Source organism: Engystomops pustulosus, chromosome 6 (genome assembly GCF_040894005.1).
Source record: "Engystomops pustulosus chromosome 6, aEngPut4.maternal, whole genome shotgun sequence".
NCBI lineage: Eukaryota > Metazoa > Chordata > Amphibia > Anura > Leptodactylidae > Engystomops > Engystomops pustulosus.
The window spans coordinates 174,921,082-174,948,489 of NC_092416.1; the positions used below are offsets into that span (position 1 = coordinate 174,921,082).

Here is a 27,408-nt window from a genome sequence, read left to right on the forward strand (position 1 = left end):
CTAGGAGAGCTTAGGCCTAAGAGTTGAGAGCTAAGACAGACTCTCTGCTCTGTGGAAGGGCCTGTGGCTAAGGAGCTCCTCAAGTGTTGAGAGCTGGGCCTAAAGAGATGCTCCTATGTCAGGAGCTGGATCCTAAGAGAGCCTTGCCCCTTCCTGTCCAGGGGTTTTGTTGCTCCCTGGTCAGGTGGTGCTTACTCTCCAATCACACTCCAGCTTACAGATTGGAACATCATTGGATAACAATATTAAACAGTTTTAACCCATACCTGTCCAGGCAGAATCTACCGCTGCTAATTACCTCTAGATAGCTATATAATCCCTGAAGTGAGTTGTGCAGGCTCACCTACTGGGGAGACACAAACAAGGTGGCTTATTCGCAAATACTCTTCTGCCCGCACATTGGCAGGGGTGTTGCACACTGCAGACCATGTACACAGCATTCACAGACAGTATGGACAGGCAGGGTGCAGCAGTATGAAGCTACATACATAGGAATACACTAAAGACTCTGCACACAGCAATCACAGGTAGTATAGACAGGGTAAGTCACAAGAGTTTTGTAGAATATTAGTCTCACCTTCCATTTATACGGTGCTACAATTTGCCGCATAGAGAAGGATGGAGAGTTGTCGGATAAAGACGGACATCCGGTCCAGGTGATAGAGTAAGTTTATGACTGGTTGTCAAACTCGGGTCACATAGATGATTTGTTATTAATGATGGAGAGTTTCTGGGATGAAGCATTACACAGCTAGTCTATTGCCATGTACGTAACAGATCAGTGTGATGTGCTATGTTGACAGGCGTTGACTATGCGGTTTCTTTCCCGAGGAGGAACCAGTTTCTGGCCAAAATTTAGCGACTGCTACATTCTATCAAAATATAATGGATGCGTGAAATCGTCTGGTTGGAGCAAATCCTCCATTAGGCATTCTCATTCCATGCGTTTCTAATGGGCAGAGTGTATCCGGGGAATGCTCATTCCGTGTCTCGAGTCTCATACCATTACTGTGGCAGCAGGAGGATGAGGATTGGCCCAGGGCAGTCTGGGTCTTCTAATAAGGCAAATGATTGAACCTCTTTGGGGCAAGTTTTACCCGTTACATAGTTACTTTTCATCTTCCCATGTGTCTGTCATATCCTCACCACATGTTTCCCCGAGGGGCTGCAGATTATTCCGCTTGGTTGGAGACTCATGGTGCCCTTGAAAGAGGATAGATCTAGATCTGCTGTTAACTACTTCCCGTCAAGAGGGTCGAGTCGATGGGAAAGAAGGATTCGCCTTCTCCTACTTTGTCAATATATATCAAAACCACTTGATGGTAACAACAACACGGTGATGGAGAAGATCATTGTGGGGATCCAGGATGAAGTCAACGTCTCGATTATTCTGAAGTCTCTTTAGAGTGATGCTTTTGGCACAGCGTGAACTCCTGATAACAAAGACACATTGTACAGAGGTTCAAGCAATATATTGATCTTTAAATGATGATAATTTGGACGCCAGAGACTGTTTGACAATACATATCCTAGTGCAAGTGGGAACTAAGGCGACCAGATATGGATTTTTCAAGCCTTTCTATTCATCAGTTACGTCTTCCATTCACTACTATTCACCTTTTCACTTCTTTATATTGTGTCATCATATTTCGCAGTGTTTTACAGATCATGGGGGACATATACAGATATTGCAGAACAATAACATGATCGGGTGAAACAATTGGAGATGGGTTTGGTTGGCAAGAGCTTGACGGGAGTTGACAGCGCTTATACAATGGTCCATGGTACATGATCCATCAACAGCCGCCATCTTTATGTGCAGATTAAAGCACAAAGCCTAGGTAAGGGGTGGTCCTGAAGCAATTCTGGGTCTGCCAAGCACCATTGAGGTGTAACCATATGTTGCTGCTCTCTGGAATGGATGGTAAGTCGTGGTGCACCCCAATAGGAAATTAGTCCAGAGTGTCAGGGTCTGCAGTGAACAGTTTCCTTCTTTACTGAAGAAATTCAGGTGCAAAGCAAATCAAAGGGCTGACTTCTCCAATCTCCTCCCTGGCAAAAGAAGGGTTAATGCTGAAGATCTGAGGGCCTGGGGTAGCTGTCCCTCTCTTTCTCAGAAGGCTGGTAGCCTGGTCACAGGCCAGGAGTCCAGGGTCTATTGCAGAGTATCTCCATCTGAGCTTCATTTTCTGCTTGTCCTTCTCCTCCATGCTCTATTCCCTAACTACAAAACACTAGGGACTGGGACTGTCCTCTTTATATACCTTCTATTTCAGCATTCTCCTATAGACTTACATTGAGAAAGGTTCTAAAGTGGTAAACAACTTTCCAGACATCACCTGTCATTATAAAGGTCAGATTGTCTGCTTTTCTGGTAAACAAGTCTATTTTTCTTTTATAACTGTGAAAAATTACTAGCTTCTCTTTAGTTAGAGATATACAGCCAGACATGTCTCACAGTGTTCATTAACCATTTCTATAGGTCTAAACAGATACAATACTCAAAAACAGAATGTATATAACAAAACACTATTGATAAAAGCAGATTAACCCTTGATGTAAAATAAAGTAAAAAGCCCTGACTTCGGGGAAATATTCAAATGTCCACAAATTTTCAGACTTCAATGCTCCTCTGATCCAGTGCACTACACAAGGTGCATGATCTATCCCCCAAAAAGGATGGGTTTTTAGGGCATGTTTGAAACTTTGGTAGTAGGGTATTAGTCTGACTTTCAGGAATAGGGAATTCCAGAGAATTGGTGCAGCTCAGGAGAAGTCCTGGAGATGTAATTGGGAGGTTTGGATTAAAGAAGAGAATAATCTTAGATCTCTAGCAGACTGAAAAACATTTGTAGGGTGATAGCCTAAAGGTAAGGGGTTCTAGAGATTTCCATGGTCAGGAAAGGGTTGTCTTAGTTAACATTCACCCTGGGATGTGTATGGTTAACGGGGACAGATGATCACCTCTTTCCCCAAAGAGAAAAGGAGTTTGCAGGCATCGAAGCGTCACCGGCAGAGGACAGACGCTGCTCATTACGCGATCCCCTCGAATCATTAGACAGATGCGCATCACGGAGCGAAAAGCTCTCTCCGACGGCACGGTGATAAATATCCCATTGTCAGGAGTGATGTGATTGTATTAATGAGCGGAGAACGGCGCGTCTCCTAATCTCTTCCCCTCCTGTTTACCTTTCCTTGCAACTTACAAAATAAACTGGACGTCGTACTTAGAGGATACGGGAAGGAGTTATGGAGTGTCCTGCGCCGTTACGGATCTTTATCTTTACGAGCGCTTTTGTAGCTCCTTCAGGGTCTCCACTTTACATTTTCTTCTTATTATATACTGAGTGTTTTATGCCCGGCATTACTCCTATTATTTTTTATCTCTTTGTTATTTGCTAAATTGCTGAATGCACAGCAAATGTGAGAGGAATAAATCACAGGCGCAAATGTTCTTCTCCCTCACGAAAGCGATTACGCTGCTGCATAGAAGAGGCTTCCTCCCTGCTATTATTATTTGCTTGCTGTTCATTGCTTATTGTGCAGTGATGAAGGGGATCCAGTGTTTTTTTCATCAGTGCTTTGATATGAACCCGGATGTTTCTTCTGGACAATCACGGAATTCCAAAGACGCAAAATGTAGCAGTAAATGTGCACTAGAGAAACCATGGTGAGGAATTTGTCATTGAACTTTTTGGATTGTTACAATGTTGCAGCTCTACAGTCCTAAACAGGTCAACTCTTCAACAACTACATTGGGGGCACGTTTACTTACCCGTCCTGACACGTTCACCGACGATAATACCCCGTGCCGCGATTCACTACAATTGTGCACCCGATATCCTGCATGTGTCACTTCCCTTCTCAGGTCAGACAGAGTTGATCTTCTTCCCGCTGCATGTAAGTGCTTGGTCTTGCAAAACAATTTGAAAGTTAAATCCCACGCTCAGTCCGAATCCGTCAGATCGTCCGACAGCACGCCTCCCGAGTTCTGTCGCAACACAATTCCCAGTCAAATACCTGTCACAGTGGCACAAATCCCAAAACGTTGAGAAAATACAACGAAGGAGCGGCCGCAGACCCTTAGTAAATAAGTCCAATTCTGTTTTTCTTCTTTTTTTATTACATAGTATAATTTACAGAGGACAATAAGAACCAACATCTACACTCTAAATCAGTGATGGCAAACCTTTTAGAGACTGAGTGCCCAAACTACAACCAAAATCCAGTTATTTACCGTGAAGCATCAACATGGCATTTTAAGCAGTAACTTATTGCTACCTGTTCTTACACACCTTTTGTAGCGGCCGCCTAAGGCCACAAATACAGTTGAAAGAAAGAGAGCAAATTAAGATTATCATTGTAGCTTCTCTCCAGGGTCTCTCTGTACAGACAGAATGTTGGGTGCAGTAGGAGGACCTCCAAAGACAATGCAGTTATGTCAACACCTTCTCACTTTTCCCGCAGTTCCAAACAGTCAATGAAGTGTCGCTTTAAAATAGAGCCAAGAGCAGCATCTCTTAAGTTGCCTGAGACTGAAGGAAGATTTGGTGGATTTGGTCCTGTTTGGGGAACTCTCTCCTGTAGTGATGGCCTGAGTGCCCACAGAAATGGCTCTAAGTCCCACCTCTGGCACCCGTGCCATAGGTTCGCCATCACTGCTCTAAATGCACCAGTAGGTTGAATGGATGAATAGATGAATAGCAGTATGATGACATTCCCCAGTGCACTTGGAGAAGCTACAATCCTTCAGGGACTTTTCTTAACTGGCTGCAGAGAGCAAAGAGCACAGCAGTGTGAGGACATTCCCCAGAAGCTATAATCCTTGAATATAATCCTCCTTATATCCCAGTGCTACTGCTACTTACATCAGACCCACACATCCAGGAACAATACCTAACACTGGAGAATACTTACTGTAAATCTTACTTCTTGAAATAGCACTACATACTTATATACAGTGCCATAGAAGCAATTATATTCGGGGGCCCAGGGCAGCTATCTCTTTGTTATGGTTAGGAACCCCCTCTTTATAAAAGCAGCAGTGGGTAATGACACATACAGTATGGGGGAGGGGGTAGGGGACAGGCCATTCTGTCTCAGGATACTGGAATGTGAAGGCATGAATGGGGGTCCACAGGGGGTCCGCGGAGACTTTTACTAGGGGGAACGTCAGCACATTGTCCTCAAATGACACATACATTTACCATACCTATCCAACATCTTCTAAACGAGCAAAGCAAATCTTCAGAACTCGTCAAGTCTGCAGAGATCTCTAGTAGCGGGCGTGGGGTGAGGGGGGGGGGGTTCTAGAATATTAGTTATTATGTATCATAAAAGGTTCAGAGCAGGTTACTAGTATTCAGACCTGAGATATGACATAGGCACAGTGGTAGATACATAGAGAGAATCCTCAGCCATCATACAGTAACAGTACCCCCAGTGCATCCCATATAAGATCTGCGGGGGTGGGGTAGTAGCATCATAGGGACCATATAATGTGCACAGCGGTCCTATCCATCATATCACAGCGCCACAGCTTCATGTCTTTCTAGGTTTTTTCCTTTTCCAGTAGTAACGTTCTGCCTTCCTTGTTCTGTTCCTGTTCTCCTGATCTATGCCTCCCTCCAGACTCCGGCCTGAGCCTGTACCACTTGTCAAAGTTGGGAATTTATCACCTTTATCTTTTGCTTACCGCAGCAGCGGATCCATCGCTGTAGATTCTTTTATTCCTTCCATTTTCATTCTTCTTTATAGGTTGCGCTACATGTTGGGCCGAGCAGGACCTTCTTATTGAGAAAGGGGTGGTGGTGGTCCTCAATTATTGGGGGTTGATATGTTTGACTAATCGAATACTCCCAAACTGTCTCAAAATGAAAAGAGGGATAGAAGTTGCCACCTAACCTCACCCTAACCCCATCCCATAGAGTGCCCATAGAATATAACCCCTTTAGTGACCCATATGTAGTCTAATGCCCCCTTGTGGTGCATTCCCCATTAAAAATGCCCCCCTTTTAGAAAACATCGACTTGTAATGCCCCCATCTGTAATTTACTTTTAGACATCATCCCCCTTTCATGTTCCACATCACCTTTTTATGTTACCTGTTTTAATACCCAGAGTTTAGTAACTGCCCTCTTCCCCATTTTAGGAACCCTCCTACCCCAAACCACCCCTACCCTTTCCTTTCCAGACACTCACCTTTCTCTGTTCCTGATCCCTGCGACCGTGAGGGGAGGCGCTAGATGTCACCACATTGTGATCAGCGGCCGAGACCCAATGGTGGAGCGGGGAGCTAAAAGGGCTGTTCCGCTAAACCCAGGATGGTTTGGAGTTATGCTATAATGTATCTCTCAAATCCATTGCAATGGGGAAACAGGAAGCTGACGGCTATCCGCTCCATCATTGAGCAGCTGCTGTATGCGGCAAAGGCTGACGGGCGCCATGTGATGATGTCATCATGCCTGCCGGTACAGTGCCACGCATAGCGTCAGCAGGCAAGACAGAAGAGTAGGGGGGCTTCATACCTCCTAAGTTTTTGTGATGGCAAAATGGGGGCAAAAGTTCTGTGCAACAAAGAAAGTTTTCGGTTCAGTGGTAATGATGGCATTTGGCAGGACACATATTGAGATGAAGCCCAGGACTTACCTCCCACTGCCTGGGACTCGATAATTCGTGACTGTCCCACTCTATCTAGAATGGGTCAAGTGTGAGTCTCCTAAGTATAGATGAGTGAATCATTCAAGATACGATTCAGTGAAGCATCAGCAAAGGGTCGGCTCCGGGTTTCAGTAGGCCCCTGGACGGCAGAGCCTCAGCGGGCCCCTTTGCAGAGAACTCACGTGGCAGCATTAAAAATTCTGAAACTAAAGCAGTCTCCTGTTGCCTACAATATTCCCTAATTTATCATCCCAAACAGCCGCAAGTGTTTATTTTATATAAAGCCCCCCCCCCCTCACCCCCATGGATTGCTTATGTACAGCCTTATGTGGGCCCCCCCCCCCCAGCAGCTCTTGGCCCCAGCACTTGCCCAGGTATGTCTAGTGCTGGCGCCGGCCCTGAGAAAATCTTTCAACGAATTCGGGTCGGTATGGAATCAATCTGAAGCGATGTTGCTCCACTTGTTTTGGAAATTGGTATATTACCCCCTCTAGACATCTAAAACACAGAATTTTTTTGTTTAAAAAGTTTGATTAAAAATTAGCTTCTTTCATCTTCTACAAACATACAAATTTTCGGGATCTGAGCTGATTTGGTGCCGGAGTATTGGCAGATTTGTACCGAATTCGCTCATCTGTATGCTGATAATTTTCTGTGGTGCGCTCTGGTTGTGTCCCCCTTTTGCGGTTCCGAAAAATTCTGTAGTTATGCTAATAACCCGGCATAAACCGTAAACACGGTATAAATATTCCGCTCAGCTCCAGGTCTGCGCCGGGAAATCACTGGAGAGTCGGAGAAGTTATTAAAAAAAAAGAAGAAAACGGCAAAACTGTGGTAGAGCAGGAGGTGCTGTGCGAGGATCCTGGCAGGGGGGAGAGGGATGAGGGGAATCGAGGACTTTCATCTGTACTGTATATTTACATAGGGGTCAGGCAGACATCCATCTCGGCTCACTGCTCTCCTTATAAGGATCCACTTACACTCTGTGTATTATGTCTGTCCTCTACTCACCACCAAATCTTCCGAATCCCCCGCCTGACCCCATAACGTCTCCCCTAACCGCCTGCCGCTGTCACAGAGAGGGAAAATATTTACACTAATTTGTAACAAATTGTTAACGAGCCGCATTCTTCTACATAATGGGGGAGGGAGGAGGGAAATTTGAATTTCCGTAAAAGCCAATATTGGGGCAGTCACTAGTGACATCCCCTGGTAATGGGGCTAAGCAGTGCCAGGGTTACATCTGGAATGTAGGAGGTGAAAGATGGGTAAAGTTAGCCCATGTGAGTTGGGCACCCAACTTTCCCAAGATCCTGAATGGCTAAATGGAGCAGTTACTAATCTACCTGGTAATGGGGATAGGCAGTGTCAGGGTTGCATCTGGAATGTAAGAGGTTAATGATGGGTAAAATATACCCACTTGAGTCAATCATCCAGCTTCTCCAAGGCCCTGAATGACTACATGGGGCAGTTACTAGTCACACCCCCTGGTAATGGGGCTAGGTGGTGCAAGAGTTACATCTGAAATGTGAAAGGGTTAATGACTGGTAAAATATTTTCTTGTGAGTAGGTCACCCAGCTTTCCCTAGATCTCGAATGGCTGAATGGGGCAGTAACTAATCACACTATTTGGTAATGGCACTAGGCAGTGCCAGGGTTGTATCAGGAATGTAAGAGGATAATGATGAAGTATGAGTTGGTCACCCACCTTTCCCAAGCTCCTGAATGGTTAAATGGGGCAGTAACTAATCACATTCCCTGTTAATGGGGCTAGGCAGTGCGAGGGTTACATCTGGGGTGTAAGAGGTTAATGGTGGGTAAAGTATGCCTGTGGGAGTCGGTTACTCAGCTTTACCAAGGCTCTGAATGGCTAAACTGCAGGAGTTCATTGTTTTTGAGAAACAAAGAGATTTCGCAGGCATATCTGTTTCTAGGAAAGCTGGGTGATGGTTAAAATAGCTGCCATGGTAGTACTCTAACTCAGCCTTGCTAAGATACTGAATGGCCAAACGAAAGTTATCTAGTCACAGGGCATTGGTCCTGGAGATTAAAATACTTTATGAGCCTATCAGTTACTGGGAAAGCTGGGTAACAGCCAATAATGCTGTTGTAGCAGTTCTGTTCTTACCCAGCTTTCCCATGCCATATACAGTCTGCTATGAACCACTCAACCTTATTGTGTATAATTATAAAAACGTGGTTGTTTTTTGGAACAAAAGCGCCACCTCAGTCCACAGGCTGTGTATGGTATTGCAAAGTAATCTGATTTCATTCAGTAGAGCCGTGCTGTGATTCCAAAAACAACCTGTATTTCAGTTCCTAGGAAAGCTGGGTGACGACCAGTAATGATGATGCGTTTGTCATTCTTCTTCCGCTGGTCTGTGAACGGTAGATGTGATAAATTATATTGGACCATGGCCCGGAAAGGATGTATATGTGCACAACCGGCAGATTTCAGGCTTCTAGGAAAGCTGGGTGACGACTACTAGTATTGATTAGTTTGTTACCTTACTTTCCCTGAATGGTAGATGTGATGGGCCATAGACTGGTAGGGATGCATCCCTGCAGAACTTCAGAGTGCAGGATTCTAGGAAAGCTGGGTGCCTGTTATACAGCTTTGGAAAACTTTCTAGTGTTTCCATTTAAGAAAGAAAGCCTTGGCACCGTGTTAGTGTATTCACAGCTGACCACCCCAGGAATGCGGAGGAGGATCAGCGCTGGCTCTGGTACTGAGATTTGGGTCACTTTGTATCACATGGGTCTCATATCGTATATCCAGATTTCGGAGTAAATCTGACCTCCCCCTCCCAGCTGCCCAGCACAGAAGCTCCTTCTTCTCCATCCCTCTGGATTCCTATACATGGCTTGTTAGTCTATGGGGCACAGTTGGGGATTGGTAAGATGATGCCCCCTTGAGATGGTGCCCCAGGCAGCTGCCACCTCTCAGCAGAGCACTTTGTATCCCCTCTTCTTTGAAGTGTCATCTTACATAAACATTGATCCCTTATAGAGGGGGCAGCGCCGCTCCCATAGGAAACAAGTGTGTGGCTTGGGATGATTTTACGTTGGCATTGTGTCCGGCGACAGATATAACTTTGGAAAGTGTGAGTCCAACTGTTGTGAATGCCAGTGTGGTACATGGCACTAGAGGATCCTGGGACGACAAGAATCATGTGCACAGATACAGGCAGAGATGTGTATTCAGACCTTTATATATGTTGTTAGTAGCAGCAGAACTGTGATGTATAGATTTATATTCCAGTATTGTACTACAAGTGTGTCCTCACACTGCTGTGCCCTGTGCTCTCTGTAGCTAGTCTTAGGTATCATCCCTGGAGAGATGTATAATCATACATTTGTATGTTTTTTTTTAGGAGCAGCAGGACTGTGAAATATGGATTTATATTCCAGGAATGTACTTGGGGCACATCCTAACACTGCTGTGCTCTAATTTTTCTGCAGGCAGTGTTAGGTATAGTCTCTGGATAGATGTCTAATCATACCTGCAAGTATGTTAGTTAAATCAGGACTGTGATTTATGGATTTATATTCCAGGATTGGAATGGGGGTATATCCCCTCACTGCTGTGCTCTGTGCTCTCTGCAGCCAGTGTTGGGTGTTGTCCCTGCAGAGATAAGTAATCATTCCTTCTGTGTGTATTGTCGGAAGCAGCAGCAGGACTGTAATATATGGATTTACTTTCCAGATTGGAATGGGGGTATATCCCCACACTGCTGTGCTCTGTGCTCTCTGCAGCCAGTGTTATGTGTTGTCCCTGCAGAGATATGTAATCATACTTTGTGTGTATTGTTGGAAGCAGCAGCATGACTGTGATATATGGATTTATATTCCAGCATTGTACTGGAGATGCCTCCTCACACTGCTGTGCTCTAATCTCTCTGCAGCCAGTGTTACGTATTATCCCTGGAGAGATGCATGATTGTACCTTTGTGATCGGTGTGGTCAGATCCCTACTGATCATATAGGAATCCTATATCTGGTGAACAAGGAACAAAAATAAATCAGTTACAACAGACGAAACTGAAACAATGTTATCTTTATGATAAACTGGCCACTAGGGGGCAATGTTCTATGTGCCTGTTATATGCCGTTATTGGAATGGTAATGTATAATTTTACAGAACATAGAGAGAGAGTAACAGTAACATTGTTTATCACAGGCTTATATACACATATATGATGTCATTATCATATATTTACATATACATATACATATATGAATAGCTAATGACTTTTCCCATATGACTGAGAGGGGCGATACCAATTTACGTGACGGCGTGTAAGCGTTCCCCCGCCACGGGAATTAGATCAGTCACCTGCAATCTATAGTCACTTTGTTAATACAAGCTCCTGTAATGGCAGATTTCGGGGGAATATGTTTGCCCATTAATTCCCGTGGAGCGGTGTGGGTGTACGAAAATCAGCATTTCCATTTTACAAATAAACTTCCATTATCTCCGCGCTCCCCCCGCCGCCGCCGCCACTGATTAACTCCGATACCATTCCGCCGCCACTTTAGAAAAAAAAATCAAATATTGTCCTCCGTAGACTTTCCTTGGGAAGTTTCCTCGCTAGCGGCTGCCGGAGAAGGGATTCGGTGGCGGTTTTATTTATTCATACCGCAACGCCTGTGCACAAATACATCAAGGTGCTGTTAGGGCGAGCAGCACGCCGCCTCATGTACGCCGCAGCGCAATCGCTCAAGATGGAGTTTCACCGCCGCGGCAAGTTGCTTTATTAAGAAAATTAGTACATGAACGGATCGCTCCTGTGTTTTCCCCCGGAATGGCGGGTTTATTTACACGGTTTAACGCCGCTGCTTCTGGAGGGAAATCACATTTTGGCCCAGTAATAACAGGCAGCTATGTATATTACAGAGATCTCACCGCCAACCTCTCCCCCCCCCCACCCCCGGGGGGCAAGAAGGGCCGATTATATTTCACTGACCTTGGGTCAACCTTGAATATTACACCTGCACCGTTGTATCGCTCTCGGAATGCGCTAACTATACCCTTAGGGGTTAAAAATGGACGCTTGATCTTCTTTAAACACTCCTTTGATCAAGAGGGGGTATAGATCAGACCAGAAGCAATTAAGGGGTTAAAGTGAAAGAGGGACAATGAAGGAGAGGGGTGGGGGGGTCAGACTGACTTTGGAATAGGGATTTTTGGGAGCCTATTGAATCAGCGCTTGGAAACAGCTGACAGGGGATGGATGGGATTAAAACATTCTTTGGGAATCACAGCGATGGGGAGGGGGAGGGCGGGGGAGACAAAAGAAGCATTACCGGAATTACCCCGTTACATGACCCCAATTATAAGGGGGGGGGGGTTATCTACAGCTTCGTGAACAGTATATACTATATATACATTGTATATGATACATTGGGGCAGATTTACTTATCTGGTCCTGTCGCAATCCCCGCGGTGCGTTGTCCGACGAGGATTTGGGTCTTCCGGCGATTCACTAAGATCGTGTGCCCGATATTCAGCATGTGTCGCTGCTGCGCTGAGGTCCGCCGGAGGTCACCTTCTTCTTCCTGGTGCATGTGAGTGCTTGATCTTGCGACACAATTCCGTTTTAAAATTCCGCGATGTATCCGAATCCGTCGGGTTGTCCGACGGCCCTCACCCCAATTTCTGTCGCATGCAAGCCGGCGCCGATGCGCCACAATCCGATTGCGTGCGCCAAAGAGCCGGGGCAATTCGGCGCAAAAAGGAAATATTCGGGAAACCCGTGAGAATCGCGGTCCGCGGACCCTTAGTAAATGAGCCCCTGTATGTTCTTAGTAAGTGGATGGAAAAGTGGGGCCCCCAATTTCCTTCTGTAGCAAGTACATATGACAAAAACCAGGACAACGTGTTATTAGTAGCAACAAGAGCCCTAAAAGTCAGAGAGATGAGATGAGGTAAGTGCCCAACGGTGTTAGGACTTACCCCCACATTGCAATGCTTAAAATCCTAAAGCTACTAATAACTTACGCAAAGATATGATTACATATCTGTCCAAGGACAATACTTTTCACTGTGTATTGAGAGTAAAGAGAACAGCAGTGTGAGGAAGCATCTCCAGTGCACATGCAGAAACTACAACCCTGGGATAAAAATCCATATTTCACAGTCCTGCTGCTACTAACAACAAACATAAGGGTTTTATTACACATCATAATACCTTACACTGGCTGCAGAGGACTAAGACCACAGCAGTGTGAGGACATGCCCCCAGAAGCTACAATCCTGGAATATAAAGTTCATCTTTCACAGTCCTGCTGCTACTGACAACATACATAAAAATATGATTTCACATCTCTCCAGGGACAATAACTCACACTTGCTGCAGGGGGTTGAGAGCACAGCAGTGTGAGGATGTGCCCCCAGAAGCTACAATACTGGAATATAAATCCATGTTTCACAGTCCTGCTGCTACATAAAGATATGATTACCCATCTCTCCAGGTACAATACCTAACCCAGACTCATGAATGTTGTTTTATTACTTTCATATGGATTTTTATTGTAGTATTGCACATTATTTTTTAGAAATCTTGTGTTTTATGGATTCCCCAGACCATATTTATCTGTTTATGTTCTGCATCACACGTGTCACATAAGAAACGTGGCACAGACAGATATAGCAGAGACGCCTCTGAGACATTAGAGGGTACTTACACACTGCCAAGGAACTACTCGTCCTCGGGCCAGCGCAGGTTACTCTGCCAGGATAAGCACACTTCCCAAATTCTTGCAAAACTCACGAGGAAATTATGACGGTATCCTTTTCTTATTGTCTTAGAGCAGGGTACAAATGTTGGTGACCTCAGGGTATGTGGAAGTGGTGCCCATTGTGATATAACTTTATTAATCTTTCACTTGTATAGGAATAATTTTTTTTCTCTGCAATGCAATACCTAAAGTCACCCGTTGACGCCGCTGATCCGGAATGTCCGACAAGGATTCAGAGGTGCTGCGATTCACTAAGATCGTGCGTCCAATTTCCTGCATGTGTCGCTTCCCCGCTCAGGTCCGATGGAGTTCCCCTTCTTCTTCCTGGTGCATGTGAGTGATGATCTTGCGACACTATTTCGTTTTCAAATTCCGCGGTTTGTCCGAATCAGTGGGGTTGTCTCCCAATTTGTGTCGCATGAAAGTCAAAAAACCCGGGGCAAGTCAGCGCAAAACAGAAATATTCGGGAAACCCGTCAGAAATGCGTCCAACGCAATGGAGCAGATTTACTTACCCGGTCCATTCGCGATCCAGCAGCGCGTTCTCTGCGGTGGATTCGGGTCCGGCCGGGATTCATTAAGGCAGTTCCTCCGACGTCCAACAGGTGGCGCTGCTGCGCTGAAGTTCCTCGGAACGCACTGGAATACTCCGAGCCGGGCTGAGTGAAGGTAAGTGCAAGCTCCGCGACACATTTCCGAATCCGTCGGGTTTTCGTTCGGCCACGCCCCCCGATTTCTGCCGCGTGCATGCCAGCGCCGATGCGCCACAATCCGATCGCGTGCGCCAAAATCCCGGGGCAATACAGGGTAAATCGGCGCAAATCGGAAATATTCGGGTAACACGTCGTGAAAACGCGAATCGGGCCCTTAGTAAATGACCACCAATGTGCCCCATTCTTGTGAAGTGTGGACCACCTGTAAATGTACTACATTAGAAGCTAGTGATCTTTAGAGACAAGTCATTTCCATTGAGCTATGGCTCCGCCCACTAGGACCCTTTGAGTACTTTGTCCCGCCCCAGAGGATCCATTTCTGCATGTAAACTGTCTTTTTTTTCCAAGGGATTCTTTACATTTCCTAAACCGTAGGAAAATACTACGGATAATGTCTGTATAGAGGAATAGCCGAGCCTATGAATGCTCACGTCTCTCTCCGCCAAAAGAAAAAATATTGCTCTCTTTACGCTAAAGTAATTTTTTATCTGTATCATGTAGCACTGGGGGGAGACGTTAGAGCCCTCGTTTTGACGGCAGATAGACCCCTGCAGATTATTAGCTGTGTGCACACCATATGCCGACAAGCCATAACATTATCCTAAACATCTCACCAAATCCCAGCGTTCTCTTTTACGCCGTCTCCCGCGTCCTTTCTTTTATTTTTATAGGACGAAAATGTGACCTGTGTGATTGCGGGGCAGTCCCGCTGCAGGCTCGGCTGGCACGATGGATAATTATAAGTCGCACACAAGAAGGCAGGCGGGAGAGGGCGGAAATTCACTGCTAAATGCCAACATTTTCATTTGCTAGAACGAGATTTCCATTTTACGTTTCCCACGGCAACCCATAGGATTGCAGGTTTTACGTTTTTTTACTGCGTTCGGTTAGAAAATGGATCTTCAAATCTGATTGGTTGGCGCTATACAGATCATGTCTGATACAGTATGGCACCTACTATGGTGCCAATATCGTATTGACATGGCTGCCACAGGGACAGGGATCCAAAAGCAACTCCTTTCAGACAACTATACATTAGGCTTCTGAATTATACATGGAGGATCCTCCCACTTAGTTTTACATTCATATTTTTCCTATATAGGCCAGAAGAATCATGAATAAAAAAATTTGTTCTGAAATGAGGCGTGTGAAGCGCGAATAGACGCATAAAGTGTTGTTTACTTTGCTGTTTTGCGTTGTGGTGTACTTAGTTATACCACTTTTTCGGCCTACGGTAGCTCTATGGACACGACAGCTCTATCGAATTTGTTGACATAATCGTTAACCAATCAGAAGGTTTCCTGGAGTTGGTTGACGGGTACAAGGGCGGGAACGTATCAGCTCAATGTGAGGAGATGTGAGGTAAAAACGAGTGATGGCTTCTGTCAGCGAAATGTCAGAGAAAATGAAGAGATTCTGAGGTAAAAATTTTGAGGAAAGGTAAGATGGAGACAAATTACCTCATAAATAGCCGCAGACATGAGGATGAGGGGGTGACACAAGAGCTTACAGTCTATGAGGATGAGGGGATGACACAAGAGCTTACAGTCTATGAGGATGAGGGGGTGACACAAGAGCTTACAGTCTATGAGGATGAGCGGGTGACACAAGAGCTTACAGTCTATGAGGATGAGGGGGTGACACAAGAGCTTACAGTCTATGAGGATGAGCGGGTGACACAAGAGCTTACAGTCTATGTAGTAATCTTTAGTAGTAGTACTTACAGTCTATATGTTACTAATATAATGGGGATAGTAAAGAGGTGCACATAACCCGACTTCCCCTTTAAGTACTATTGAAAGACCCCATTCACTATTATTGTGGCGCAGATCACTCCGTGTAGCACGCTACGCTTCAGTGTCCGCTGATATTTATTTTTCGTCTTGTGCGCTGCTTTGTATTTTAATTTATACCCGATAGTGTTCAGTTCATTCATGCGTGAAAAATCAATTTTTTTTGCCTTGTTATAACAGATTTTTGTGGTGATTTGGCTATTTGTGATATTTATTGTCTTGGTCTTTTATGATTGTATTTTTCAATATCTTCCTCTATTTGTAAAGTTCCATTTTTTTGTTTTGGAACCTCATGTTCCACTTTATGTCTCGGAGCTTTACAACTTGTTGTCTGTGCTTATAATATAAAGAAGAACTTATACCAGGGATCACATCCCCATATGTTACCCTGCAGCTGTTTTACAATTCGCCCAAAAAATCCACCATAATCAAACATCAATCAGACGGGATCACCCATTGATGGTGACGACTGTCCTCAGTCTCGGACTCTGCCCCCGGTAACTCACACCACAGAATAGTAATGTGAGATTGTTTAATGTCTGAACATGTCATTCACAACGTTTGTCTTGCTCTGTCTCAGTTTCAAGAGACCTTTAAGAGGTGTCCATCACAGCAGTGGGTTCACAGGAAAGTTGGTGCAATGTGATGTCAAAGGGGTCATCACTGAGAATTTTCTACTCAAAGCATAAATTGCCCTGATGTGGATTTGCATGGTGTGCATTAGATTTCAGAATATCTTATCTACTTTTATGGTTATAAAACAACTACATATTAACCTGATTTACTCGTCTGCATACAGTGAGAGTCCTGTTTACTCTGCCCACACACAGTGATGGTTATTAAGAGTCCTGATTACCCCGCCCACACATAGTGATTGACAGCGAGAGTCCTGATTTCTCCACCTACACACAGTTATTGACAGTGAGAGTCCTGATTACTCTGCCCACACACAGTGATTGACAGTGAGAGTCCTGATTACTCTGCCCACACACAGTGACTGACAGTGAGAGTCCTGATTACTCCACCCACACACGGTGATTGGCAGTGATAGTCCTGATTACTCCTCCCACACACAGTGATTGGCAGTGATAGTCCTGATTACTCCTCCCACTCACAGTGATTGGCAGTGAGAGTTCTGATTACTCCACCCACACACAGTGATTGACAGTGAGAGTTCTGATTACTCTGCCCACACACAGTGACTGACAGTGAGAGTCCTGATTACTCCTTCCACACACAGTGATTGGCAGTGATAGTCCTGATTACTCCTCCCACTCACAGTGATTGACAGTGAGAGTCCTGATTACTCTGCCCACAAACAGTGACTGACAGTGAGAGTCCTGATTACTCCTCCTACACACAGTAATAGACAGTGAGAGTCCTGATTACTCCACCCACACACAGTGATTGGCAGTGAGAGTTCTGATTACTCCTCCCACACACAGTGATTGACAGTAAGAGTCCTGATTACCCCGCCCACATACAGTGATTGACAGTGAGAGTCCTGATTACTCCACCCACACACAATGACTGACAGTGAGAGTCCTGATTACTCCTCCCACACACAGTGATTGACAGTGAGAGTCCTGATTACTCCTCCCACACACAGTGATTGGCAGTGATAGTCCTGATTACTCCTCCCACACACAGTGATTGGCAGTGAGAGTCCTGATTACTCCACCCACACACAGTGATTGGCAGTGATAGTCCTGATTACTCCTCCCACACACAGTGATTGGCAGTGAGAGTTCTGATTACTCCTCCCACACACAGTGATTGGCAGTGATAGTCCTGATTACTCCTCCCACACACAGTGATTGGCAGTGAGAGTTCTGATTACTCCTCCCACACACAGTGAGAGTACTCGGTCAGACCCTTCAGCTAGTCTCCCGCTCTACTTCAGGATTTATACATGTTGTCTGTCTTGCATGCCTCCTACATTTCTCCTCTAAACATATATTTCCATCCCTTTAATAACTAGTGATGTGATTTTCTTAACCCAATCTTGTCTTTATCCTGTCCCCCAAGTCATCCTCTTAGGCCGACTCAGACTGGCGGCTCCGCGAGGGTTAAGTCCGTGACGTTAATTTCCTATAAAATAAAAATATATGCAACTGCGAAGCTTCATCTCGTAGATTTACATGGGGCTTTTTCTGCCAAGTCTCACTTACAGAGATCAGTCTGGAAACGATGTCCTTGCCGACAGACTGAAGGTGAATCAGGAAAGATTTTTTTTTTTTTCTATCTTACTGCCTGAAAATTTATAGGTATATATATATATATATTAAAAGGGGAAAAAATAAGATTTTTTTGATTTCGGTAGCAATGCAGAAAAAAAAATTCACGAAGAGGGGGAGAAAAATGATTTGCGAGTCATAAAATTAAGTTGTCACTTCTGTAAACTTTATGAAATTCCAAGAATTTAGGATTTTTTTTTCCTTATTTCGGCGCTATTAATCAGTCCCAACATCCATCTTTGGCATTCGCTGGCATTTACGCTTGACATTCTCATCTCCCGGAGCTGCGAGACGGATTGTAAGCTCTGTGGTTAAAGCAATAGCGAGGTATCATCCGTTATGTCATCTCCTTGGAAGCTTTCCAAGGAAATTATTGTTTTTCTAATAAAGGGTTATCCGCAGTGCCCTGCCGCCAGGATATCCGGATGTGATGATGTGCCATAGTAAACTGCTCTGCATACTGATAATGTCCTAGTAGCTTCTAATACGCGCACGTAATCTATATGTAATTCAATCAAGTCACCCGCCCGGTGCGAGGGAACATCTACATGGAGATACTCTATTTGATTGGTGGCATTAGGAATGTATTTATGCGGGACGTTGCCCGTGTCGTTTTTTTTGGTTGTATCCAAGCCAAGAGTTTTAGGAGCCAACAAAGTCACATTTGAAATTAATATCGCTCAAAGACCGCGTCCTTACGAGGCAAGACGTTGGGAGGGTGGATAATACACTGGATTAAAATGTTCTCGTCAACTTCTCTGCAGCAGACTACTATGGGAGTTGCGTCAAATCTACTTTATTCAAGTCAAGTAGATTGAGGTCATGTAAGGGCTGGCCCACCAGAGAACCAGACTTTGAGCCCAAGAGTTCCAATGTTGAACAACGCAATTTGGGGGCTACGAGGGTCTATTTCGGAAGGACTGATTAGAGGTGGATCTCCAAATCCCATTCATCCGGTTTTAGCTGGTGGTGGCCGGCTATTCAAGTCAAGTAGATTGAGGTCATGTAAGGGCTGGCCCACCAGAGAGCCAGACTTTGGTGGGCCGAGGCTCCAAAACAATGATGAGTTCTCGTCAACTTCTCTGCAGCAGACTACTATGCGAGTTGCGTCGAATCTACTTTATTCAAGTCAAATAGATTGAGGTCATGTAAGGCCTGGCCCACCAGAGAACCAGACTTTGAGCCCAAGAGTTCCAACGTTGATCAACGCAATTTGGGGGCTACGAGGGTCTATTTCGGAAGGACTGATTAGAGGTGGATCTCCAAATCCCATTCATCCGGTTTTAGGTGGTGGTGGCCGGCTATTCAAGTCAAGTAGATTGAGGTCATGTAAGGGCTGGCCCACCAGAGAGCCAGACTTTGGTGGGCCGAGGCTCCAAAACAATGATGAGCCCAAGAGTTCCAACGTTGATCAACGCAATTTGGGGGCTACTAGGGTCTAGAGACTGATTAGAGGTGGATCTCCAAATCCCATTCATCCCATTTTAGCTGGTGGTGGCCTGGCTGAAGTCCTAATTAGAAGTATGTTGCCAATTCGCTAATTGCCCAATGTTTAGAGGTTTGCCAGAACTTTGGCAAAAGTGAAGGATATAGAAGTGAGATAGAGTTGTCCACACAACCTCTGGTATGGTATGGCACAACACTAGCTCACCACCAGTACAGTAGACTGCCACCAGCTTTGATACAGCAGGATTATATCAGGTGAAGAACCAATCCGGTAACATATATATATCGGAAACACGGAAGTGGGGAAGCGTAGATCAAGATAAAAGAGGCACACTAGACAAAACGGTACACACAATAGATATATATACAGTTTAACAAAGGACAAATACAAGTGTAGGACTACAAGAACAAACAATTCCGTTACCTTGTGCTGGACTCATTGGGAAAAGAAGTTAATCCACATTGTTGATCATTTCTCCTCTTGATGATGGTCAAAGTTGCCCGAGGCAAAACACTATCTAGGTGGCTCTAGAGAACATCTCAACTTGGATCAGATCCAGAACCTTGGATGGAGTTCTAGCTTCTCAAAGAGAGCTCATAGGACCAGGGTTCTGATTTCATTGGATCCAGATGAATCTCTGGATTACATTGAGACCAGACATAACCTACTTGCTATGCTCCCATTGAGAGTAATGTATATCTCTTTGTCCAGGGATTCTAGAACAAATTGAGACACATGTCTGCCCTTGCCTTGCTGTCCAGACTCCAAATATCGATTCATCAGATCCCGTCCTCAAGATGTGGGTCTGACCTCTAAGACCCACAACTTTCTCATGAAACGGGGTCTGCCGACCCTCCTCCTGTGAATGTAGAATTGGCCATGTATTCGCAGCCACTCTCCATCATGATCTATGGGAAATTTTAGCGGATCCCGTACTCAAAATAGGAGTGGATGCTAGATGTGGAAATGATAAAAGTAATATCCATGAGAAAGCTCCTTTAAGGGAGAGCGCTTGGAAGCTAAATTATTATGTATCTGCTGTTAGGTGCAGGGGTCAAATCAGACCACAGAATCTTAACAATGCTGGTGTGTCACGGGTGCTCCCGTGACCCACATCTCGGATCGCGGGCTCACCCGCGCCCCTCTCTGAGATCCAGCGTCCAACTCACCTGTCCACGCTCCTGTTCCCGGTCTGGCGGTCAGATCCGCGTGTTCCCGCCTCCTAGGGTGTGCGCGCGCCTGCTCCCGAAGATTTTAAGGGCCATTGATTGGTGCTGGCTATTCCCAGGGATTCCTCATAAGCCAGCCTCTTCCTGCACACCATGCCGGATCTTTGTGCTGTATAGCCATTGAGAAAACTTGTCTCTGATGCCCTGCGTTTCCTTTGTGATTTCCTGGTGTGACCCCGGTTCCGTTATTGACTCTGATCCCGTGCTGCCTGCCCTAACCTACCGCTACGTCCCCAACTCTGATCTTGAGCTGCCGTCCTGACCTCCTGCCTGTCCCGCAACAGCAGACAAAGTTGCGCCTGTGGAACGACCCGGTGGTTCCACACCGCTGCAAGTCCAACCCGCTTACTGTCCGTGGAGCTTACGTCATCATCCGCGGAGGTCCACTGTGTCCACTACCCCTGGTGCATGACATGGTGCATGGGCTCCAAAGTCACAAAGTAACCCCCAAAATTGATCCTACTGAAAGTTGTACTAGTGTGTATACACACAGCCGTGTATATAGCACAGGATAAAGTGTGTGAACCAAAATCCTGGCAAAGCCCTTTAAATTATAATAATTGACCTCCTTTAGCGGAGTAATTGGTAATTATGATGAGAAAGGTGTGTAATCGGTCTCACAATATGGTGATTTTAACAAATGACTGTGTATGTACAAGACATCATTAGAAGTAATGTATCCCGTCTATACATAAGCGTAAATAATTAAAGCCATGCTTGAGGCCGTCAACGAGAAGGTCTTCCTCCGGTCAGGTCTTACATCATTGTACTTGACACGTCTGTAAGGAGCACTGGTGGTTCTACGCCTAATAAACGACCTTGTTAATTATGGTCATACACCATTAGTTAGAGGTCTTACTAGGCGGTAGGAGAGCTCACACAATATACACCAAGGTGACCAGGTAAGAGACATCGGTGGACATTGGCTCGGCTGTAAATTTCATTGGGATTGTCAATATGTCCCACACATTTCTTGGAAATGAATGTCTCAAACTAGTGTTAAATTGTCAATGTAAAGCTGGGATTTAATTATGACCCAACATGAGTATAGACAAAAATCAATTGACATAAGTGAGATATTGAACGGGCTGTCAATAGCAGCTGTCTGCTTAACCTGGCTTGTAAGCGGTGGAGCTCAATACAACTGGCCTCAACTTATAACCTTCTTATAAGGATGTTCTGTGCCTTATTAGACCCGGGAATGTATCTGCAACCAATATGTTCAAGGATAAGTTACATGATGTGAACAAATGAAGACCATATTTATGGCCCCCGGGGGATGGCGTCGCGTTGGAAGGTTTATTTCTATTAGGTTTATGACCGGCACAAACACATCCTTCATATTCTCATCTTCTAAATGCTTTTTCTTGATAAATTTGTGCTTGAATTGCACCAATTTGACAAAATTCACTGTTAATTAATTACCATATAGGTACGATGTGAAGGTGACCACCCTGACCGAACACTAAACCTTGAGGGCAACCTAGTGTCATCATTACACATCCCATCTCCGGGGATCCCTTTGGTTACAAGAATTAATAAGCACAGTGGGGGTCATTTACTAAGGGCCCGATCCGCGGTTTCCCGACGTGTTACCCGAATATTTCCGATTTGCGCTGATTTTCCCTGTATTGCCCCGGGATTTTGGAGCACGCGATCGGATTGTGGCGCATTGGTGCCGGCATGCACGCAACGGAAATCGGGGGGCGTGGCCGAACGAAAAACCGACGGATTCGGAAAAACCGCCACATTTGAAAAAAAAAAAGTGTCGCGGGACTTGCACTTACCTTCACCAGTTATAGGCTGGTGAACTTCAGGGCATTCCGGCGGGCCTCGGGGAACTTCGGCGCAGCAGCGCCACCTGGTGGACGTCGGAGGAACTGCCTTAGTGAATCCTGGTCGGACCCGAATCCACCGCAGAGAACGCGCCGCTGGATCGCGAATGGACCGGGTAGGTAAATCTGCCCCAATATGTTGTCATGGGTGTCCCTGCGATCCAAGTCTCGGATCGCCAGCACACCGGTGCCCCTCTCCATGGCGGCACCCTTCCCGGCCCTCACTTACCTCTCCAGGTTTCTGTTTCCATCTGGGCCAGTCTCTGTGGTTCCCAAGGGGTAATAGAAGAAAAAAATTTGAAAATGCAAAAAAGTTATATGGAAAATGTTTCTGAAATGTATTTTACCTTGACAGATTAATAATAATAGAACTCCTAATTTAGTATTTTCGAAGAGCGTTTCCATCTAAAATATATTAAAAATCCGTCCCTGGTGACACCTCCATTTTGTTCTTGTGTTTGTAAAAAGAAATATATTCCATCTGTTCTCTCTTTTATTATTTTTTAATTAATATGTGGCGTCATTGTGAAGAGTTGTCAATGTCCTCTTGTCTGTTGTGTTGAGGGTCCAATCAGGACACCCCTCACCATGAGACAGGGACATCATAAGGGACAGGGACGTCACCTCTGATCCTGGAGCCTCCGGCCTAACTCCCAAATGTTGGAGCAGAGGGACAAAAGATGGAGCATGCATTACCCTCCACTGAAGTTGTTTTCCTTCGCCACACCTTTTACCCCACCCTTATTCCGCCCCCATACTGTATAATTCCCCCCCTTAGGGCCCCCCATTTCCCCCACACATTGTTTTACCCCAGCTGCCTGGCACATTGTGGCCCACCCACCCTATATTGTGCCCACCAACAGCTCCCCTCAAATTGGGCCTTCCCAAGCAACTCCCCTCCAAACTGTGCTCCCCCAACAGCTCCCCTTCATACTGTCCCCCCAGAAGCTCCCCTTCATAATCTTTTCCCCCAGCAGCTCCTCTTTATACTGCGCCCCTCAGTAGTTCCCCTTCATACTGTTTTCCTCCACCAGCTCCCCTTCATACTGCCCCTCCTAGCAGCTCTGACTCCATACATACTGTGCCCCCCAGGCAGCTCTCCTTCATTCTGTGCCCCCCAGAAGCTCCCCTTGTTCTGTTCCCCCAGCAACTCCCCTTATTTTGTGCCCCCCAGCAGCTACTCCTCATATTTTGCCCCACCCCAGCAGCTCCCCTCCATACTGTGCAACTCTGATCAGCTTCCCTTCAGATTGTGGCCCCCTCTGATCCTTTGTTACTGCTTACCAAAAACAAATAAATACAAGATACTTACCTCTCCCGGTTCCGCCACCGCAGCAGCTCTCCTCTCATCTCCTGCTGTGTGTAGCACTGAAGCCGGCAGGTAGGATGACATCATATCATTGTGCCTGCCAACCTCTGCTACACACAGCAGCCACAGTGATATTATCACTACATTCAACTCTTTCAGCGCCCGGAGGACATAACTCCCATCCGGCAGGACAGCGGAACAGAGCCTGAAATCCAGGGCTGTCATGCAAAATTTGGGTGATTGGCAGCTATGCCTTAGGCTTTCACAGGTTGTCTCTTCCCCATATGAACAAGGCAGTAATAAACAATACATTATAGTTGGGGCCTGATGCAGAATTGTGCATTGTGGCTTCATCTATAGCTTCTACCAGGAGAACTACAATTATAACAAAAGGTGGTAGGAGGAATCGGCCAATCCGTAGGTCGTAGATCAGATGCTGACATCAAGAAGGGCGACCTAAATTATTGTTTGGGATGATGTACCCCTCTGTATACAATGTTATGGGACTGAGGAGTATATCCTATGGGATCGGTATGGATAGCTGTACAGGAGATGAGTGAAAACTCTACTTATTTGTAAGTGCTTTTGTTGGTCGAGCAATACATTTTTTATACTAATAACTAAACCCCAGGATAGCTGATCTTTTGTATTAAATTACATACTGGGGCACATTTACTTACTTGGTCCCGTCGCGATCCCGCGGTTCGTTGCCCGACAAGGATTCTGGTCGAGCGCCCGATATCCTGCAGGTGTCGCTGCTGCGCCAAAGTCCGCCAGAGTTCACCTTCTTCTTCCCGGTTCATGTGAGTGCTTGATCTTGCAATACAAATCGTTTTTTTAATTCCGCATTTTTTCAGAATCCGTCAGGTTGTCCGATAGCCACGCCCCCCCCCCCATTTCTGTCTGTGAATGCCGATGCGCCACAATCCAATCGCGTGTGCCAAAATCCCGGGGCAATTTGGCGCAAAACGAAAGAGCGGCGTTCAGACCCTTAGTAAATGAGCCCCACTGTTGGCAAATCCCAAAGATTGGTCATTAATATAACAAATTCCCTTTGGGGTCCCAGAAAATCCCTTTAGATTTAATTTAATTTATTTCTCCGTCAAATACACAGACGTGTCCAAAAACCAGCGATTCACTTTGTAATTTTCCTCCCAGCCTCGTAATTTTTTTTTTCTCTCTTATCTTTTTAATTTTGGCGAGAGCAAAGGTATCTGTGGTTTTTTTTACGGATCCATCTAGAGAAGACAAACATTATAAAATAAGATGAAGCGCGGAAGCTAACAGAACCTTTCTGGCTGGCAGATTGTTAAAAAACGGATGGAAAAATGAAGCGATATGGTTCACAAAGCAGGTGGCAGGTTTTGCAAAGACTGAAGGACGGCGTTCCGAAAATATCAGCGGACTCAGGCGGTAATAGAGCTTTATATCAGAGCGGCAGAAAGCAAAACATTTCAGAATAGATGTCCGGATCAGACAAAGGAGAGCGATAGACCCCCATACCCTGAAAGGGAGCCAAACTATACGCTGGAAATCTTACCGGATCTTGGGTGGAAGAGGAGCAAATTGATGAGATCTTTCTCATGAGCCGAATATATTGGGGCCTTCATTCTTTTGGGGGTTTCATTTTGGGAAAATTGAAAACCTTCACCACTTTGGGGACCTATAAAGAGGACATTTTTACCAATATGGTGGTGGTGATTCAAGGGGTTTCGGGGATCAGTTCTATCGAGTAAGCACACTGCCATGCAACATTTATCGTGCTTGGTTTATCCCCTTCAGCTTCATTCATTTGATCATGGACACATGCCGGATGGACATGGACATCATTGGCCTGCAAAGTTTCAGCAGAATGTAAGCACCATGACTGATTCAGTCAGCTCACCTGGAGGTTAGATCTGATCTAAATCCCATATCCATAGGTATTAAATCCTGTTATATTGATTTAAAGCATGCACAGCAGCTCCAAGGGAGTCCTCACCATAAGGTCGGACTGGACCATCAAAAGACTGAAGGATCCAGCCCAGGCTATAGCACAACCCAAGTAAAACAACCCAATATGTAACCTATTAGGGTCTATTTCCTATTAGTTGTTAGAGGCTTTGCCCCAGTACCGTGATGGAATCAAGGAGCCCCATTATGACGCTGCATTGTAGGCTGCATGGAGCTCATTTCCCCTGTATACGACATGGGCCAAAGACGTGGACTGCCCCTCCTTTTACTCTATGGGGTCGTAGTCATATGCGGTTTGTGATGGTCATCCACCAACTCAGGATTTATCCTCCAATTGTATGTGTGGATCTGTCTACTCTCAATGCTTTAAACTCTCAAAGTTTTAGTCCAAAGGGTCATCCAGTTACTCTCTAGGGCCACCATCGCTCTCTATTATATTTGGTACATAGGGTCATCCAGTTACTCTCTAGGACCACCATCGCTCTCTATTATATTTGGTACATAGGGACATCCAGTTACTCTCTTGGACAGTGATGGCAAACCGTTTGGAGACAGAGTCCCCAAGCTACAACCAAAATCCACGTATATGTCACAACATGACAATTTAAGCGGCAACTTATTGCTTCTTGCTGTAGCACAGGTTTGAATCGTATTGGTCTCCTGAATTGACTAATACAATAGAAAGATGATGGAGAAATTTGGATTGTAGCTTCCCTCCAGGGTCCCCTGTAGAGAGAGAATCAGGGGACCCAGAGCAGAATCTCCAATGACAATCCATCTCTATCCACACCTTCTCACTCCTCCTATAGTACTGGCAGCCAAGGATGTTGCTTTAAAAAAGCGCTGAGCATGGCACGTCTTGGGCTGTACCACAGAAGAATGCCTAGCTGGTAAACTCTGTGTTGGGGTGAAGGCCTGGGTGCCCACAGAAAGGGCTCTGAGTGCCACCTCTGGCACCCGTGCCATAGGTTCGCCACCACTGCTCTAGGACCACCATCGCTCTCTATTATGTTTGATATACAAGGTCATCCAGTTACTCTCTGCAATCACCATCGCCTCTATTACATATATCTTCCATTTCTTCTCTAACATTCATAGTTGTATATTATTGTTTATATGGAGCACACCAGCTCTTGGTTGACCGTACATGGATAGTACATACAGACCAACATCTACAAATATATACTGTACCCTATTTATATATCATAGCTAGAAATCAGCAGTGAAACAGTGTCCTAGAAGAACCCCAGGAGTAATTGTCTACACACTGATATTTATTAGGAACTTTTTGTAGCAAATCTTCACTTTTAATTATTCACAGGTATCAGATTAAGATGATTTTGGCGTAAAAAGAAAGCTGTGACCTCCCTTTGGGCAGTAGATGACCTACGTCTGACCTGAAGCTGACAGATGAGAGGAGACTGACTTCAACAATAGAATAAAGCCAAGGTTCTTAGGTTCCAGTCCCCTGAGGCCTTTCCCAGGACTTAC

General features: G+C 45.4%; 1 protein-coding gene across 5 annotated transcripts in view; it reads left to right on the plus strand.

The window, feature by feature from the left end:
* Positions 1–27,408, plus strand: part of SDK2 (sidekick cell adhesion molecule 2) — a 427,828-nt gene that overhangs the window by 25,683 nt on the left and 374,737 nt on the right. The window contains exon 1 of one of the 5 annotated variants that reach the window (XM_072112542.1): positions 15,471–15,535. The exons of the other annotated variants lie outside the window; for them this stretch is intronic. The gene's annotated coding sequence lies outside the window, so the exon portion shown is untranslated. Of the gene's footprint in view, positions 1–15,470; positions 15,536–27,408 lie in introns of those variants that run through there. 5 annotated transcript variants of the gene reach the window in all.